Consider the following 15,460-nt stretch of genomic DNA (forward strand, 5'->3'; position numbering starts at 1 on the left):
TCCATTTCCAGAAATGGAAATAATTATGTAATTGTTTTATTTCAACTCCACCATGTTCCAAAAAAGGACTCACTAAAAAAACATACAGTACCAAAAAAAAAAAAATAGTAAATGAGAAAATTTGGTTTCTGGATGAGGTTAATACTCCAAATGAGGTTACTCTCCAAAAAAAGATGTGTACACTTAGGGCATGGTTAGGCTCTGAGATACCTGGCAGGCCATGCAAAGAAGGAAATGTGATAGGTGACAGGTTTTGCCATGTCCATCAAATGAAAACAAACCAGTCACAGTGGAGAAGAATAAGATTTCCTGGCACTGAGGCCAGAAAGAAACTTTTCTGGTGGATTCTCTTAAAGAAGCCATTTAACGTGATGGACAATCACCTCAGCCACATTGTTTCAATAAAATCATGGGAATGAGCCTTGGAATGGCCCAGGATGGTAGCTGATGGCCAATACCTCAATTTATTCTGTTAAGAGTATTTCCACAATAACACCCAAGCGTGTGCTCCATGCACCCAGGTCTCTGATGATTTTGCTCAGGTCAACATTTTGGAATATGTGGAACAGCGTCCTTAAATTGGCCTCTATGTGGCCTATGAACCCCTAACACAGCATGCACAATTTTGCGGGCGTGTTTACACGCCCACAACTTTTCTGCCAAAGCTTCAGAACCACTAAATTAGATAAACGGCTAGACTCGCTCTATATCCAGATTATTTCTTACCCATCAAACTTTGGATCTGTACCATTTGGCCAGGAGTTGGGGCTATACTACTTGTTGAGTACTGTACATGGAATCAGAGACTTGATGCTGCAAGTTAAGGTGGTCAATTGAACTGGGCTGGAGTTTATGTCTTCCAGTGAGAGCTGAGCCATCCAGTGGGCATGCATGCTTGACCTGAAGACCAGTGCTGGCACATGGAACAAATAAATGAAAAGGGCAACACCCACTTAAAGGTGACAAGCGCCAGAACCACCGAGTAGCTGTCCAGCCCATTGACCATGTAGCGCTGTGGACTCAGTCAACACCTGACACAGAGCAGGAGCCAGCAGGGGAGGGGAGGGAGATGGAGGCACAGAAGGGAAACTCCTCTCCATCCAGGTTGCCTTTAATCAGGTTGATGAATGCGTCAGTAAATGAACTCTAATCAAAGGATGTACTAAGCCCTGAAGAACTCTTACACTCTTTCTCTTTATTTATTTACTTGTTTTTGGATTAATTTTTTTTTTTTTCTGAGTGGAGATGGAAAAGGAGCCATTATCCAAATGAAGCTGGGGAAGGTGATTAGACGTTATTTACAGAAAGGGCAAGGGGCAGATGAAATCACCCACTGGACCCTGGGTGTGCTTAGCAAGGCATTATTTTGTTATCTGTGTCACTGTTTTTATAGTTGCAGAGGGCTGTCTCCAGTGTGGTGATCAGGGATTCCCTGTTTCAGTAATTGCCGATTACAGGAACTTGAAAATTCAGTCATTTCCAATACAGCAACACTCAGGGGGCCTGTATCTCATGGAAACTACAGATTTGTCAATTAGTCAATCAACAGATATTGATTGTCTACTCTGACCAAGGACAGTTCACAAGGAGTAGCAGACGGCAAGTACAGCCCAGCCTCCATGAAGATTTCAGTGTGGTGGGCAGTGCTTCCCTACATTTAATGTGCCCTGGATTGTCTGGAAGCCTTGGCAAAATGCAGATTCTGATTCAGGAGGTCTGAGATGGAGCCTGAGATTCTATTGCTGACAAGCTGGACCCAGGACCACACTTTGGGTAGCCGGGTGGGAGATGGCAGACTGGCCTGAATGAGGGGTTGGGAGGCGTGCGTTTCAATGGGGCTCTGTCACTAACATGCTGTGTGACCTTGGCCAAATCACTTTGCCCCGAACCTCAATCTTATTTTAAAAATTGCACTGCACAGCTCCTCCAAGGGCACCACGCACACGGACCACAGGTGAATGGTACGCTCCGGAGTCGTGCAGCATTCAACCTGCCCAAACGTATGCAGAGTTCCTGGGTGGGTTGGCTTAGACAATGGTCCCCAACTCTGGCACATTATAGTCATCTGGTGGGTTTTTAAAAATACCAACACCTGAGCCCTCCACCTTGGCGATCTGATATAATTGTCTCAGGCTGTGGCCTGGCTTTGGCATTGTTCTGTAAAGCTCCCCAGGAGATCATGAGACCGTCCTTCAAGCACAAGGTCCTGTGATTCTTTCTGTGACTTCAGACAATACTCACAGAGCCCTGGGTTAACTCTAGAAGACCAGAGAAGAGAAAGCTTGTGCAGAACAAGGAGCCCAGGGACGACTTCCGGAGGAAGCGAGCAGCCTTAAAAGGAGAGGTCAGGAGGGAGAAGCCATTCCAGGTTGAGCCGCGTGAACAAAGTGCAGAAAGGAAACCAAGTCACAGATGCCCCTCTTCATGGAATAGGTTTCTACCTGGGCTGGTGCTGGCATAGACCTGAGAACTACTGTCTACCGGGAGAGACTACCTACCAACCAACCAGTCATGGCCATGAATGTATCATTTTGCACAATGGGGAGGGCTTGGAAGGAAAAGCAAAGGGCATTGTAAGAGAGGCCCTGATTTGCACTGCAGGGTTTGAGAACAGGCAGCACATTTGAGAAATGAGGAGTGAAGAGGGCACCTCTTTCCGTCCTGGGTGATTTATGTCCAAGGCCTATGGAATCCCCATGACCCAGCTCAGTTGTGTCCTGAGAATACAGGACTAGGGTTGGGGAGGGAGGGGTGGGTGAGGGTCTTCAGAGAGGTCCTGGGCTTGTAGCCAGCTGGCTCTGCTCTGTGTCCCTTCTGAGGGATGGGCCACCGCCAGGACCCCATGATCACTGAGAAGTGGCAGCCTGAGTCTGGTCCTCCTTGGTCTTGGAATAGATGGTCCAGGGGCGTGCAGCCTTGGTCTTCAGGACACAGCATTGGAACCTGAGCACATAGGGGGCGCTATGTATTCACGAGCCTTCTCTAAGTCCCAAATGCATTCCACCTCTACCTTTCCTTGTCTATCTAGCTTTTCACTCAAAGCTGTCTGTTTCTATCTTCATTGTCCCTCTTTTAAACCTCAGCTTGGAGACTGTGGCCCATGAGTCCTAGGAGAGCAACCTGGGGGCTGGGGACAGTGCACTCTCCCTCCTGCCCCTGGCTCAGGTTCCACTCCACCCAAAACCAGCTCTCTGAGCATTTTAACTACAGTGGTTCCTGCCGGCTTCGGAGCAAAGGTGGCCTCTCAAATCCATCCATGGGGTGTGATCGATAGCCCTGTTGAGGCAGGAAACAAAGAAGCCCCCCCTGGTTTTTGTATTAATGCTGGGTTATCTCCCACTGTATTGATTTTTTTGTTTGGTTTTGAAATTTCTCTTCTCTGTTTCTGAGCCATTTCTATAAAAATGAAAGAGCAGATGAGGGATGATGGCACCCAGGCCGACAACCTTTGCTGACTTGCAGTATTCACTGCTGTTTCCCATTAGGTCTTTCTGAGCCTGTCAACTGCCTCTTCTAGGCAGAAATATATTTAAAACGTGGTTTGAAAACGTTCCCCGCGTGTCAATAGTAAAGGCCTGTCACCAAGTTTAGTCACTGGATTTAATCTTTCCATCCTTAGCGCGTGGGTCTCCTTCAAAGGGGCATCAAAAGATTAGACTGGACCTGGCCTCCGTCTCTCGCCTCTGCTCTTTCCCTCTTCAAAGAGCCCGTCTTCTGCACCCCTGGTCTCAGGCACTCAGCCTTCCTTTCTTTACTCCGTTTTCCCCTCAAACATGTTCCATTCCCACCTCCGCTCTCCTCACCGTGTCCTGCTCTCAGAGCCACCATCAACGTTGGATGTGAATGACTTAGAACAGCTTAGAGGGGATCCTCACCCATGGGATTTTGTCTTTAGTGGAACTTCAATGAAGGCTTGAGGATGTGGACTTTCATCCATCCAGCTGAGAGAGGAAGGCTGGGAGGGCAGCAGTCCTGAAATCTGGGTGTTACCCTCTCCCAAGAGCCTGCTTTCCTTGACAGTGCTTCCTTCAGATTGGAGGGCGTATTGGGCCAATGCAAGTAGCGTGGCTGCATCTAACATCCCAGGACCATCCATTCATTCAGTCAATCAGTCAACAGGTATTTGAGTGGAATTAAGGGCTCATTTGCTTAAAATGTTATGCTGCAATTCTACTTTCTCAGGGTCTATATCTCTTTCTCTATTCATTTTTCATTCCATAAATATAGGCAGACACAGTGCAAACCCGGGACCAGGTGCTGGGGCTGGAAAGAGAATCGGTCCCTTTCTGAATGGAGCTGTCCATGCCAAAGACTTGGGAATCACCCTCGCCCTTCTTCCTTTCCAGCACCAGCACATCCATTTATGTCATTCTGTCTCCTTGCTGATGGCCTTGACCCTCTGGCCTAAAGCTCCTAGAACAGTGCTCATCATACACAGTAGGCCCACAATACATGTTGGTCCAACACCATCCCCACTGTACCCCTAAGTGTGATTTAACACGTAGGTAAGATCCCTCTCTTGCTCCAAAGTCTTCATTTTGACTTTGAAAATGGCTCCCCATTTTCTACAGAATAACATCAAGATGGCTTTGAATGGCACACAGCCCTCTTCATGATTTGGTCCCTGTCAATCTGTCCAACCTCATCTTCTGCAGTCTACCCCTGTATTAGATGTTAGTTTTCTTCAGAGAAACTGAACCAATAGGATACACAGGGAAAAAGAAAGAGAGAGGAGGGAGAGAGAGAGAGAGAGAGAGAAAGAAGGATTATAAAGACTTGGTTTATGTGATTATGGAAACAAGTGAGTCCAACATTCGCAGAGTGGGCTGGTATTCTGGAGGCCTAGGAGAGCTGATGATGCATATGAAGTCCAGAGGCAGTCACTGAAGAATTCCCTCTTGCCTGGGGAGGCTGGTCTTTTTGTTCTATTCAGGCCTTCGACTGATTGGATAAGGCCCACTCACAATAGGGAGGACACTCTGTTTTACCCAAACGTTACTAATTTAAATGTTAATCACATCAAAAAACACCCTCCAGTTGATACATAAAATTAACCATCATACCCCCTTTGCCCTTTATGCTCTGGGAATACTGCACCTCTTTTTAGCTTCCAGACATGGCACTCTATCCTGCCTTTGGGTCTTTGCATGTGCTTTTCCCTCTGCCTGGCTCTGCCTCTCCCATTCTTATCCACTCAGCAGACAACCTTCTCACCAATCCAGTCTCAGCTGAGAAGCTCTCTCTCTCTCTCTCTTTTGTTGACCCCTTCCCTGACCCTCACAGAAAAACTTGGTGCTTTTGTGACACTGTTTTGTACTTAGCTTTGTGACATCACTTATCAGGCCATAAATGCTGGTTGGCATATCTTCCTCCTCACTGGGGAGGTGGAGCTTATCTTTTCATTTTTTTCTAACTCAGGCCCTATGGTGGGTTTGGGGGGAAGTTTTCTTGGGTAGTAGCTCCTTAACCAATCTTACAATCATCTTAGCACCTCATTTTATTCAGTTATAAAGTGAGAGATTGGACTAGTAGAATAGTGACCACTAATTGCTTACCCTGGTAGCCATTCTCTCCTTATTTCATCATCATAGGGCCTTTAGCTGAGCCCATGGTCACCTAGAAGTAAAACTACATTTCCCAGCAGCCTGTGCAGCTAGGCATGGCCATATGATTAAATCATGGCCAATGGGATATGAGTGGAGGGTCCTCAGTAGCTCTTCTCTGTCACTTCCTCCACCCAGCTGCCTGGAATCAAACACCACCATCTTAGACTGTGAACAGAGGCCTGGAAGCTGTCTGCAAACAGATGACTATGGATGCCCCCATCAGCACTGTGCCACCTACATCTGACTTTTGGTCAGAGAGAAGAACACCCTCATCCTCTTTAAGCCACTGTTTTTTGGAGTCTTTTTTACCTGCAGTTGAGTCCAATCCTAACGATATATCTTGTGAAGTGCCTTTCAAACTCTTCAAGGGAACTCAGGAGCCACCAAGAGCAAAATGGTCCAAGGATGCTGGGCTTAGCCCTCCTTACTCCCTCCCGTCCTGACCCAAGGGCATCTGTTCCACTTTTGTGCATTTAACATGTTGGCTTAGAATTTGTTTGAAGATGGAAGAACTAGAAGCTCTCAAAGTCTCACCCAGTTCTGACATTCTAAGACTCTCTCCATATAGACAACTGCATAAAAAGGGGAACAATTCCATGAAGAGGAGCAGGATTTCTCCATTATGTATCCATACACAAGCATGGACATAATGGCCATAGCCTTTTCCAGATGATGGATGCAGGCACTGTGGTGGGTGCTGGGAAGATCTCTGTCTCCTTTGTCTACATCTGGGGACTGCCTGGGCAGTATCCGCAACAGCTCCCACCCACCCTGTCCTACCCATCCCAGAGCTGGGCAGGGCACTGAGGTGATGCTAACTGCATCTGCTGAATGAGCACTGGAATGAATGAGCACACGCTGACCCTCTCACACCGAGTTTTGCACACTAAATTCTCTCACTGGCTATCTTGAAAGAGCTGTGGGTTTGTTTCTTGGCAGCCTTGTTATGTGGCCTCTTTTCTTCCTGGCCTTACCGCATGAGTCTTGTGGTGGGTTTGAGATTCTGCCCAGCACCAAGCCCATTGCAGAGACCACTGGACACCTAAGCCTACAGTAGCCGTGCTTGTGTGGTGCATGTGTGCCCAGGCTGGCCTCTCTCTGCCCAGAAATTCACTCAAGAAGCCCAGAGGGGTGTGTGTTGTGGAAGGTGATAAGTGTAGAGTACGAGGCAGTTGGGAAGCTGCAGCCATCAGCAGCTGAAGCGGGTGGTGGCAGAACTGAATGGTCTCTTCCAGGCTTTCTGTGGAGCTACCCTAACTCCTCAATGGCCATGGTTTTCATCCAGGACTATTATTAGTCCTGTTTTACAGATGGGAAAACAGAGGCACAGAGAGGTTAAGTAGGTTGCCCCTAGTCCCCCAGCCTGAAAATGACTAGCCAGCTCCAGTTCTTATTTATCTGCTGATCCTGTGGGTGTGGAAGTGCTTTGCAAACTGTAGGACACAATCTGTGCAGAAAGCACCGCTGCTGTTACTGCTCGTCTCCAAGAGAGAGACGGACGCAGTCGGCCCCTCTCCCTGTGAGCTGATACTTCGTCTTCCTGGGTCCTGGGTGTGTGTGTATGTGTGTGTGAGAGGGCAGGTGTACATGAGTGTGTGTGCATGCACGCCTGTGTGAGACTGCCTGGCCACTGCTATCTCCAGCCTTAGCTGCAGCTGCCGTTTCTTTTTTTTAATTTATTTTTAATTTTTGACATCTTTATTGGAGTATAATTGCTTTACAATGGTGTGTTAGTTTCTGCTTCATAACAAAGTGAATCAGTTATACATATACATATGTTCCCATATCTCTTCTCTCTTGTGTCTCCCTCCCTCCGACCCTCCCTATCCCACCCATCTAGCTGGTCATCAAACACTGAGCTGATCTCCCTGTGTTATGCGGTTCTTCCCACTAGCTACTTATTTTATGTTTGGTAGTGTATGTATGTCCATGCCACTCTCTCATTTTGTCACAGCTTACCCTTCCCCCTCCCCATATCCTCAAGTCCATTGTCTAGTAGGTCTGTGTCTTTATTCCTGTCTTACCCCTAGGTTCTTCGTGACATTATTTTTTTTTCTTAGATTCCATATATATGTGTTAGCATACGGTATTTGTCTTTCTCTGACAAATACTCTATGTCTGTCCACTGACATACTTTTTTTTTTTTAACGTCTTTATTGGAGTATAATTGCTTTACAATGGTGTGTTAATTTCTGCTGTATAACAAAGTGAATCAGCTATACGTATACGTATATCCCCATATCTCCTCCCTCTTGCGTCTCCCTCCCACCCTCCCTATCCCACGCAGCTGCCGTTTCTGATGAAGAAAAACCCGCACTTTGCCCCCATCACACAGTCCATCATTTTTCCAGCAGGGTGCTTGTCACCAGCACTCAGGAGCGTGTGTCATCCGGGCCTGAAGGATGGCTTGGCCAGCCCAGGGGCTCTGACAGGGGTGGGACTGTGCCCTGGAACAGGAGTAGGTGGGGCAGGGCAGTCTCTGCCCAGTTGCTCCAGTGATGTCGGGGGTGGCCCCGGGGGACATGCCCTGGCCACTACTCCCACCCTGGGGCTCTGTGTCCTGCCTGTCAGGTCAGTATGAGGGAGGCAGGCCGATTCCACAGGGGTAAGGAGTCAGACCACGTTTGCCCTGACCAGTCTTCATTCGTCACTTTCTCTGACACCTTTTTTGCTGCAGCCTCTCTCTTTCAGTGGAGTGGGGGGGGGGGAGGAGCTGAGGGGGGTGAAGAAGGGCAGCTTCCAGGACCTTCTGGGTCTGAGGGGTCAGTGAAATGCAGATGAGGCCCAGATTGGGGACTAAGGAGCAGGACCAGTCATCAGCAAATTACCAGAGAGGCAGCACCTGGGACCTGGAGACAGCGCTGGGTGTCCCAGTAACTGGGAAACTTCACCTCTCTCTGCCTCAGTTTCCTCGCCTGTGACAGGTGTTGTGAGGGTCAATGGCAGAACAGGGCTTGGCCTTAGGAAGGATTCAGTCAGAGGTGGCTGCTGTCACCATTTTTATCTGCTTGAGGTTCTACTCTGAGCCGCCATGGTGCTTGGGGCAAGGTGGTCTCACCTCTGTAGGTCTCAGGAATCACCAGGCTGAATAAGCAACCTAACCCCAGTGGGACATTACTGTGTAAGGGGACAGTGATTCCTTCCCATTAGTCCAGCAGCAGGGATGGTCCTACCTAAGGAGCAGGTAGGAGATGAGGGAACACTGGTTACTGATGACCTGGAAAGGCCCTTCCAACTCCCACATGGTGGGGGTTTGCTTTAGAACACCCGTCCTTTTTCATGGTCATTCAAATTCAGCCCCGTCTGAGACCTATCCTCTAGGAATCTGCTTATAGCCGGTTGGGAAATGGGGAACCAAGCTGAAGAAGGAATGCCCCCAGGGCTAGCCTTGCTTAGAACACGGTGTTTTCAATGCCTGTGAAAGGCAGCATCTCAGGCACTGCAGCAGGCAGGCCCGGGCAGCTGTGATTTTCAAGGGAAGGGCCTGCTCAGTGCCTCTCAAATCATACCTCAGAGGCAGCTACTCTGGAGGAGTCATCCTGCCTGTGGCTGTTTTTTAAACAATTTAAATCTTAGATAGGAGATTTTAATATGCCAGGTAGTTCAGTTTCCTCTAAACCCTGTTCTCTGTTAAACCTGGCCCCATTTACCTGTGCGTGTGCACGTGTATGCGTGTGACCCACCCCGGAGCTTGAGAGGCCTTTGGAGAATAAGCCGTTCATACCTGTCGTTTTAGAGAGAAGGAAACTGAGGTCTGGCAAGATGAGAGACTTCCTGGAAGCCACACAGCCAGTTAAAGGCAGGTCCACTTATGCCTGTGAGTCTCACACTCTTTCTGGGGTACCAAGTTCCTCATTTCATAAGTGAGAAAGCAGCAGCCCAGAGAGGTACGGTGACTCACCTAAGGCCACACAGACAGAGCATTATCCACCTTCCCTGCCCATGATTCCCTGAAGACCCCAGTTTTCCCTAAGGGGTGACACTGTCTACTGATCGACACTGAAGGATCCTGGGTAAAAATTTCCCATTAGCCGGGGAACCAGACCCTGTGTTCCATCGGCCTCTGACGGCTGTGCTCATTTATTTCCTCTGGCGCCAATAAGCTTGCCCCATGAGTCCCCCAGGGCAGACTTTGTTGTGGTCCTTTGCCCTCTTCCCTGGTGAAACCCACCCAGCTTCCCCAGCCTGCCCAGCCCACAGTGCACGCCCAGCCCCCAGCTTCTGACTCAACTTCTCAGCTGCAACCCGGGCGAGGCTCTGCTCGTGGACCACAGGTCATGGGCTGGGTACATTCATAGTGGGTTGTTTTATTTAATTCTCCAATGACCCTAAAAAGGAATTGCTACTACTATTTTTAATTTGCAATTGTAAACATCAAGATATAAAGAGTTTAAGGTAACCTGCTCAATATCATGCTGTGAATGCGTGTTAGGTAGTAAAAGAAGGATTCTTGTTGGGAGGTTGGGAGCCCAGCCCAAGACAGCACTGCAGCTCACTTGGCAGCCATCTCATCCTGAGGCCTTGCGGACCCTCTGACGGCACTGCTCTCCTTTTTTTTTTTTTTTTTTTTGCAGTACGCATGCCTCTCACTGCTGTGGCCTCTCCTGCTGCGGAGCACAAGCTCCGGGCCCAGCCGCTCCGCAGCATGTGGGATCTTCCCAGACCAGGGCACGAACCCGTGTCTCCTGCATCGGCAGGCGGACTCTCAACCACTGCGCCACCAGAGAAGCCCTGCTCTCCCTTCTTGTGACCTTCTGGAGCACTGATGCCCAAATCCACTTGGATCTGATTAGACACACTGGTTGCCCTGCTAGTTTCTTACATGGACCAAGGACAGAGCCCATATTTGTCCTTATTGTAAGTTGGTCCTCAACACGGAATTCAAGAATCAGAAGGGGCCTTTAAATCAATCTACTCCAAACTCCTCCATCTTTTCTTTTCATAAATAACTTTCACTATATTTTTCTTCAAACGTGTTAATGCACATTAGAGGCACCTTAGAAAACATACGCAAGCAAAAACAAAACCAAAACAAAGCAACTCTTATCCCCCCTCCTTCAGAGATAATTATAGTGAACATTTTGGTCTGTATTCTCTCCACCTTTTAAAATAATGAAATAATTCACATGAAATAATGAAAGGATGGGGAATAATATAGTGGACATTCATCTGTCCACTATTGAGGTGTGCCAAATATTTTATTTACTATTTAAAAAAATTAATCAAATGTTACCTTGTCCCTGATGCTTCCTTTGTTGCAAACCCCCTCCCCACTGCCATTCCTTTTTCTACCTCCCGGAGGTAACTCCTGTCCTGAACTTGATGAGCAGCTTTCCTGCCCAGTTTTTATACTTTTCTATGTTCTTCATCCATAGCAATGTAGTATTGCTTTGTGATAAACTTCATACCAATGCCATCATCCAGGACCTATAACTCTGTAACTTACTGCTTTTCCTCAACATTACATTTCTGAGATTCAGCCAGGTTGCTACATGTAGACCCAGTGAATTAGTTTTAAAAGCTGTATAGGATTCAGTGTATGATTATACTACTATGCTTTACTATAGCAGTATATACTATAGTACTATATAGTATATATTTTGTTGTTGTTGCTGTTGTTGTTTGGCTACATTGGGTCTTTGCTCCTGCGAGCAGGCTTTCTCTAGTTGCAGCGAGCGGAGTCTACTCTTTGTTGCAGTGAGCGGGCTTCTCATTGTGGTGGCTTCTCCTGTTGCGGAGCACCAGCTCTAGGGCATGTGGGCTTCAGTAGTTGTGGCGCGAGGGCTCAGTAGTTGTGGCTTACGGGCTCTAGAGCGCAGGCTCAGTAGTTGTGGCACACGGGCTTAGTTGCTCCGCGGCATCTTTCCCAACCGGGGATCGAACCCATGTCCCCTGCCCTGGCAGGCGGATTTTTAACCACTGTGCCACCAGGGAAGTCCCTACTATATAGTATATTATACTATGTTACCATACTGTATCCTATGGTACAGTACTATGTTACTATACTGTATTTATTTATTTATTTTTTGCGGTATGCGGGCCTCTCACTGCTGTGGCCTCTCCCGTTGTGGAGCACAGGCTCCGGACACGCAGGCTCAGCTGCCATGGCTCACAGGCCCAGCCGCTCCGCGGCATGTGGGATCTTCCCGGACCGGGGCACGAACCCGTGTCTCCTGCCTCGGCAGGCGGACTCTCAACCACTGCGCCACCAGGGGAGCCCTCTCTACTGTATTTTTTGAATCTACTAATCCCAGTCATTTAAGTTATTTCCAGCATTTGATTATAATAAGGAATAGTGCAAGGAATATACCTGAACATGTCTCCTTGTATATAGCAGAGGGAATTGCTGAGTCACAGGGTATGGGCAGCTTCAACTTTACTGGTTGTTGCCAAATTGTCCTCCAAAGTACCTGTACCAATTTATACTCCTATCTGCAGTAGGTAAGAGTCTCCATCATGACATATCTTTGACAAAACTAGGTCTTATCAGATTTTTCAATCTAATGGGTGTAAAATTGTATCTCATTGTCATTTTATTTATTTCTGATTTTTAGTGAGATCAAACATCTCACAAATTTATCAGTCATTCTCCTCTTTTGTGAATTACGTGTCATTACTTTGGTCATCTTTCTCCTGGGTTGTCTGTCTTTTTCTAATAGATCTGCAAATGTTCTTTAATTATTCTGATTACTCATATCTTTCATCATGACGGTTGTAGATATCTTCCTCCAGGTTGTAGCTTCATTTTTCACTTTGATTAGTATATGTGTTTGTTTTAAATTAGTCTCATTTGTCAGATATTTCCTTTATGGCTTTTGCTTTTCACATTTTGTTAAGGAAATCTTTCCTAAACTGATGCCATTGAGATATATTTAGATAGGTTTTTAAAAAATGTTTTAGTGTTTTGTGTTTTACATTTAGGTCATTAATCCACATGGAAATTATTTTTCTATGTGACATAAAACTGAAATTTTATTTTATTTTCTTCCATATAAGTAGCAATTAGCCCAGTATTGTTTCAGTTCTTTGATGTTACATATGACAAAACTGAAGTCCAAAGAGGTGGAGTGACTTGTCCAAGGTCACGTAATGACTTGTGGTGGTGGGATAGTGACAGGGAATATCTTCTTAACTCCTATCTTGGCACGCCAGCATGACCATCCTACTGTGCTGTATTAATTCTGCCGTGGACTGTTTCCTACTGTTCTCATATAGAAATGTCCAAATCTGATGATAAGTTTCTCAAAAGCAGGGATTCTTTCCTTTCCTCCTATCACCTTTATGCACTTAACACAAAGTTGAGTATCTGGTAGGCATTTAGAAAGACCATGCCAAATAAATAAATCATGGAATTCAACAGATTGATTCTACAATAATCAGTCCTTTAAAACTCAGCCCTTTGCTTTATCTCATATATGTTTCTACATTTTGATATATCCATTCATTTAATAAATATTTACTGGGCACTTACTATGTGCCAGGCACTGTATTGCTGGAGATTAAAAGAGGAGTAACATATGTTCTCTATTCTCAGGGAAGTGTGGTGGGAGAGGCTGAAAAGTTAAGCAACAGTTGTAAGACTGTGCTATTTAAACACTCTACAATGGGAAATGGGAGAGGAGAAAAATCAGGCTGTCTTCCTGGAAGAGGAGCCATTTGTGCTGAGTTTTTATGGATGGGGAGGAGTGGTCTATTTGGCAAGGGTGGAGAAGGGTGCAGTATTCCAAAGTGACATCACGGACAAAGGCGGAGATTTAAAGTATCTGACTGCAATTCACTGTGGCTTGAGAATAAAATAACTAGGTGGCTGAATCACATTTGTTCATTTTCAAGAATTCAAGGCCCTGCTTCTTAGGTGATTCTAGCCTAACTCAGTTTTGACCACAGCCTAACACAGCACCCCAAATACTGACTGCCTTGTCACAGATTAAACCAACTGGCTTTAGGGACCCTACTTTGTAATTTTCTCTTGTCTAAAGTTGACTTCAATTTTTTGTTAAGGAGTGTGGTTTTCACGTTGTTTCATGACTGTAAATTAAAGTTCCCATTCTTGCCATCATTTCTGTTGCCAATGTTATTATTATGGACCTTTTACATGCAGCGGAATAACATATGACACCAGCCTGGAGTGACAGTGCACCTGACAAAAGCAGAAAGCCCAGCTCATATTATTTGCAAAAGAATTATCTCCCGGAGGTGATTTTTAATTTTGGGGCTTGCTGCAAAATGAAAACCGGACCAAGACTACTTTGCAACCCAAATGCTTGTCTTACCAATCAATTATCACAAGACTTACTAGGTACTGTAGCAAAGCTTTCTAGGCTCTCTAATGGGTTAAGTCCAAGTTGCCTCTGTTATGGGAGAAGCTGGGGGCAACTGAGCAGTGTAATTTGCTGATGAGGGGCAGGGAAGATAGGGAAAAATGTTCTCACATCCAGAAAAAGAAAAGCACACAATGTGGGTGGGGCAGGCCTAAATTAAAGCCAGCCATGTCAGCTGGGCAGCAAGAAGGCTGCATTTGTAAGGGATTAATAATTCAGCCCCAGGCATAAGATTAGGGTTTCTGCACAGCAGAAGCAAACTTGCATAAAGGTTAATTGGTTTCTATGGGGTACTGGTTAAGTGGTATTCGCTATTTTGGTGTTTTGGGGGACGTGAGGGAAAAAGAAAAGAGATAGAGACAGAAGCAGAAATGAAAGTGGAGATCCAGGGAGGCCTTTTCTTAGCATCAGGATTTCATGAAATTGTTCTCCTGGCCCCAGCAGATGAGGGGGTGAGGGTGGGGATGGAGGGAGGTTAGGGCTCAGAGCCTTGATGGGCTTGGAAAATGAATTTCTGTGTCGCCTCCATCGTAAGCCTTGCACGTGCTATTTAAACTTGACATGTCATAAATCCAACAGCAGCAAACAAGATGGCTGGCTTGCTGTCCATGTTTATTCGTGTGGAGGCAGGAAATGATGCAGGCATGTAAAAGTGACAGGCACTGCAAACTGCTCAGTCTAAGGGACTAAGGGACTTGAGGGTTGGGCCTGGGGACCCTAAGAAGCAGGGTTGGGGGCCACAGTGTGATTGGGGGCATCCAGTTTCCTCTGTCCAAATGACATCTGCATGACTTGGGCTTAGGGTCAGGGCATCTCCTGATCTCCCAGAATAACCCTTACTTCAGGGGGATTCATGTGTGTGTTTCTGAGCTGTAATAAAACTTTCCAGTTTACATTTAGTATAATCAACCATCTCCCTTACTAGGCTGGAGCTCCTTGAGAACAGCACCATGTTCATATTTTTATCCTCAGCATGAGACCTTGGTGTTCATCTTGGTCATGTTTGTTAAATGGATGAAATGGACTGAGGAGGTAGGTCTTTGCCTGCACCAGCACATTCCATGGGGCATATGTCTTTGGTCTGGACCAGATCAAGCAGCCATTTAAGTTCAGTGATGACTTAATTGTTTGAAAAGGTCTAAAAGATTTTCCTGTGTCCACATGTCTCATTCACGACCTCCTTGATTTCTTGAACCTCCACCATTAGTCCAACACCCCATGCATATCAAAAGTCTCTATTTCATTGGTCACCCCCCCACCTTTTTTTTTACAACCATTCACAGAAACATCTTATTTTGGAATCTAAGGACTGTCAACCTGCTCTAGGTTTTGTAATAGGCCTAAGGTTTTATTTTTAGTATTAGCAGCATTCTTCTAAGGAAGAGTCCAGCTCTGAAGAAAAGTTCTTAAATTTTCTTTTTCCTTTTCCCCTCCTCTCCAGTACAATCAGAGGGTGCACCAAAAAGTCACTTCTCAGTTAAGTGCCTCATTCCAAAGTTCACATTGCTGGTCTCAAGAGTGTCAGTTATATAC

The sequence above is a fragment of the Globicephala melas genome, chromosome 13, assembly GCF_963455315.2.
Source record: "Globicephala melas chromosome 13, mGloMel1.2, whole genome shotgun sequence".
Taxonomy (NCBI): domain Eukaryota; kingdom Metazoa; phylum Chordata; class Mammalia; order Artiodactyla; family Delphinidae; genus Globicephala; species Globicephala melas.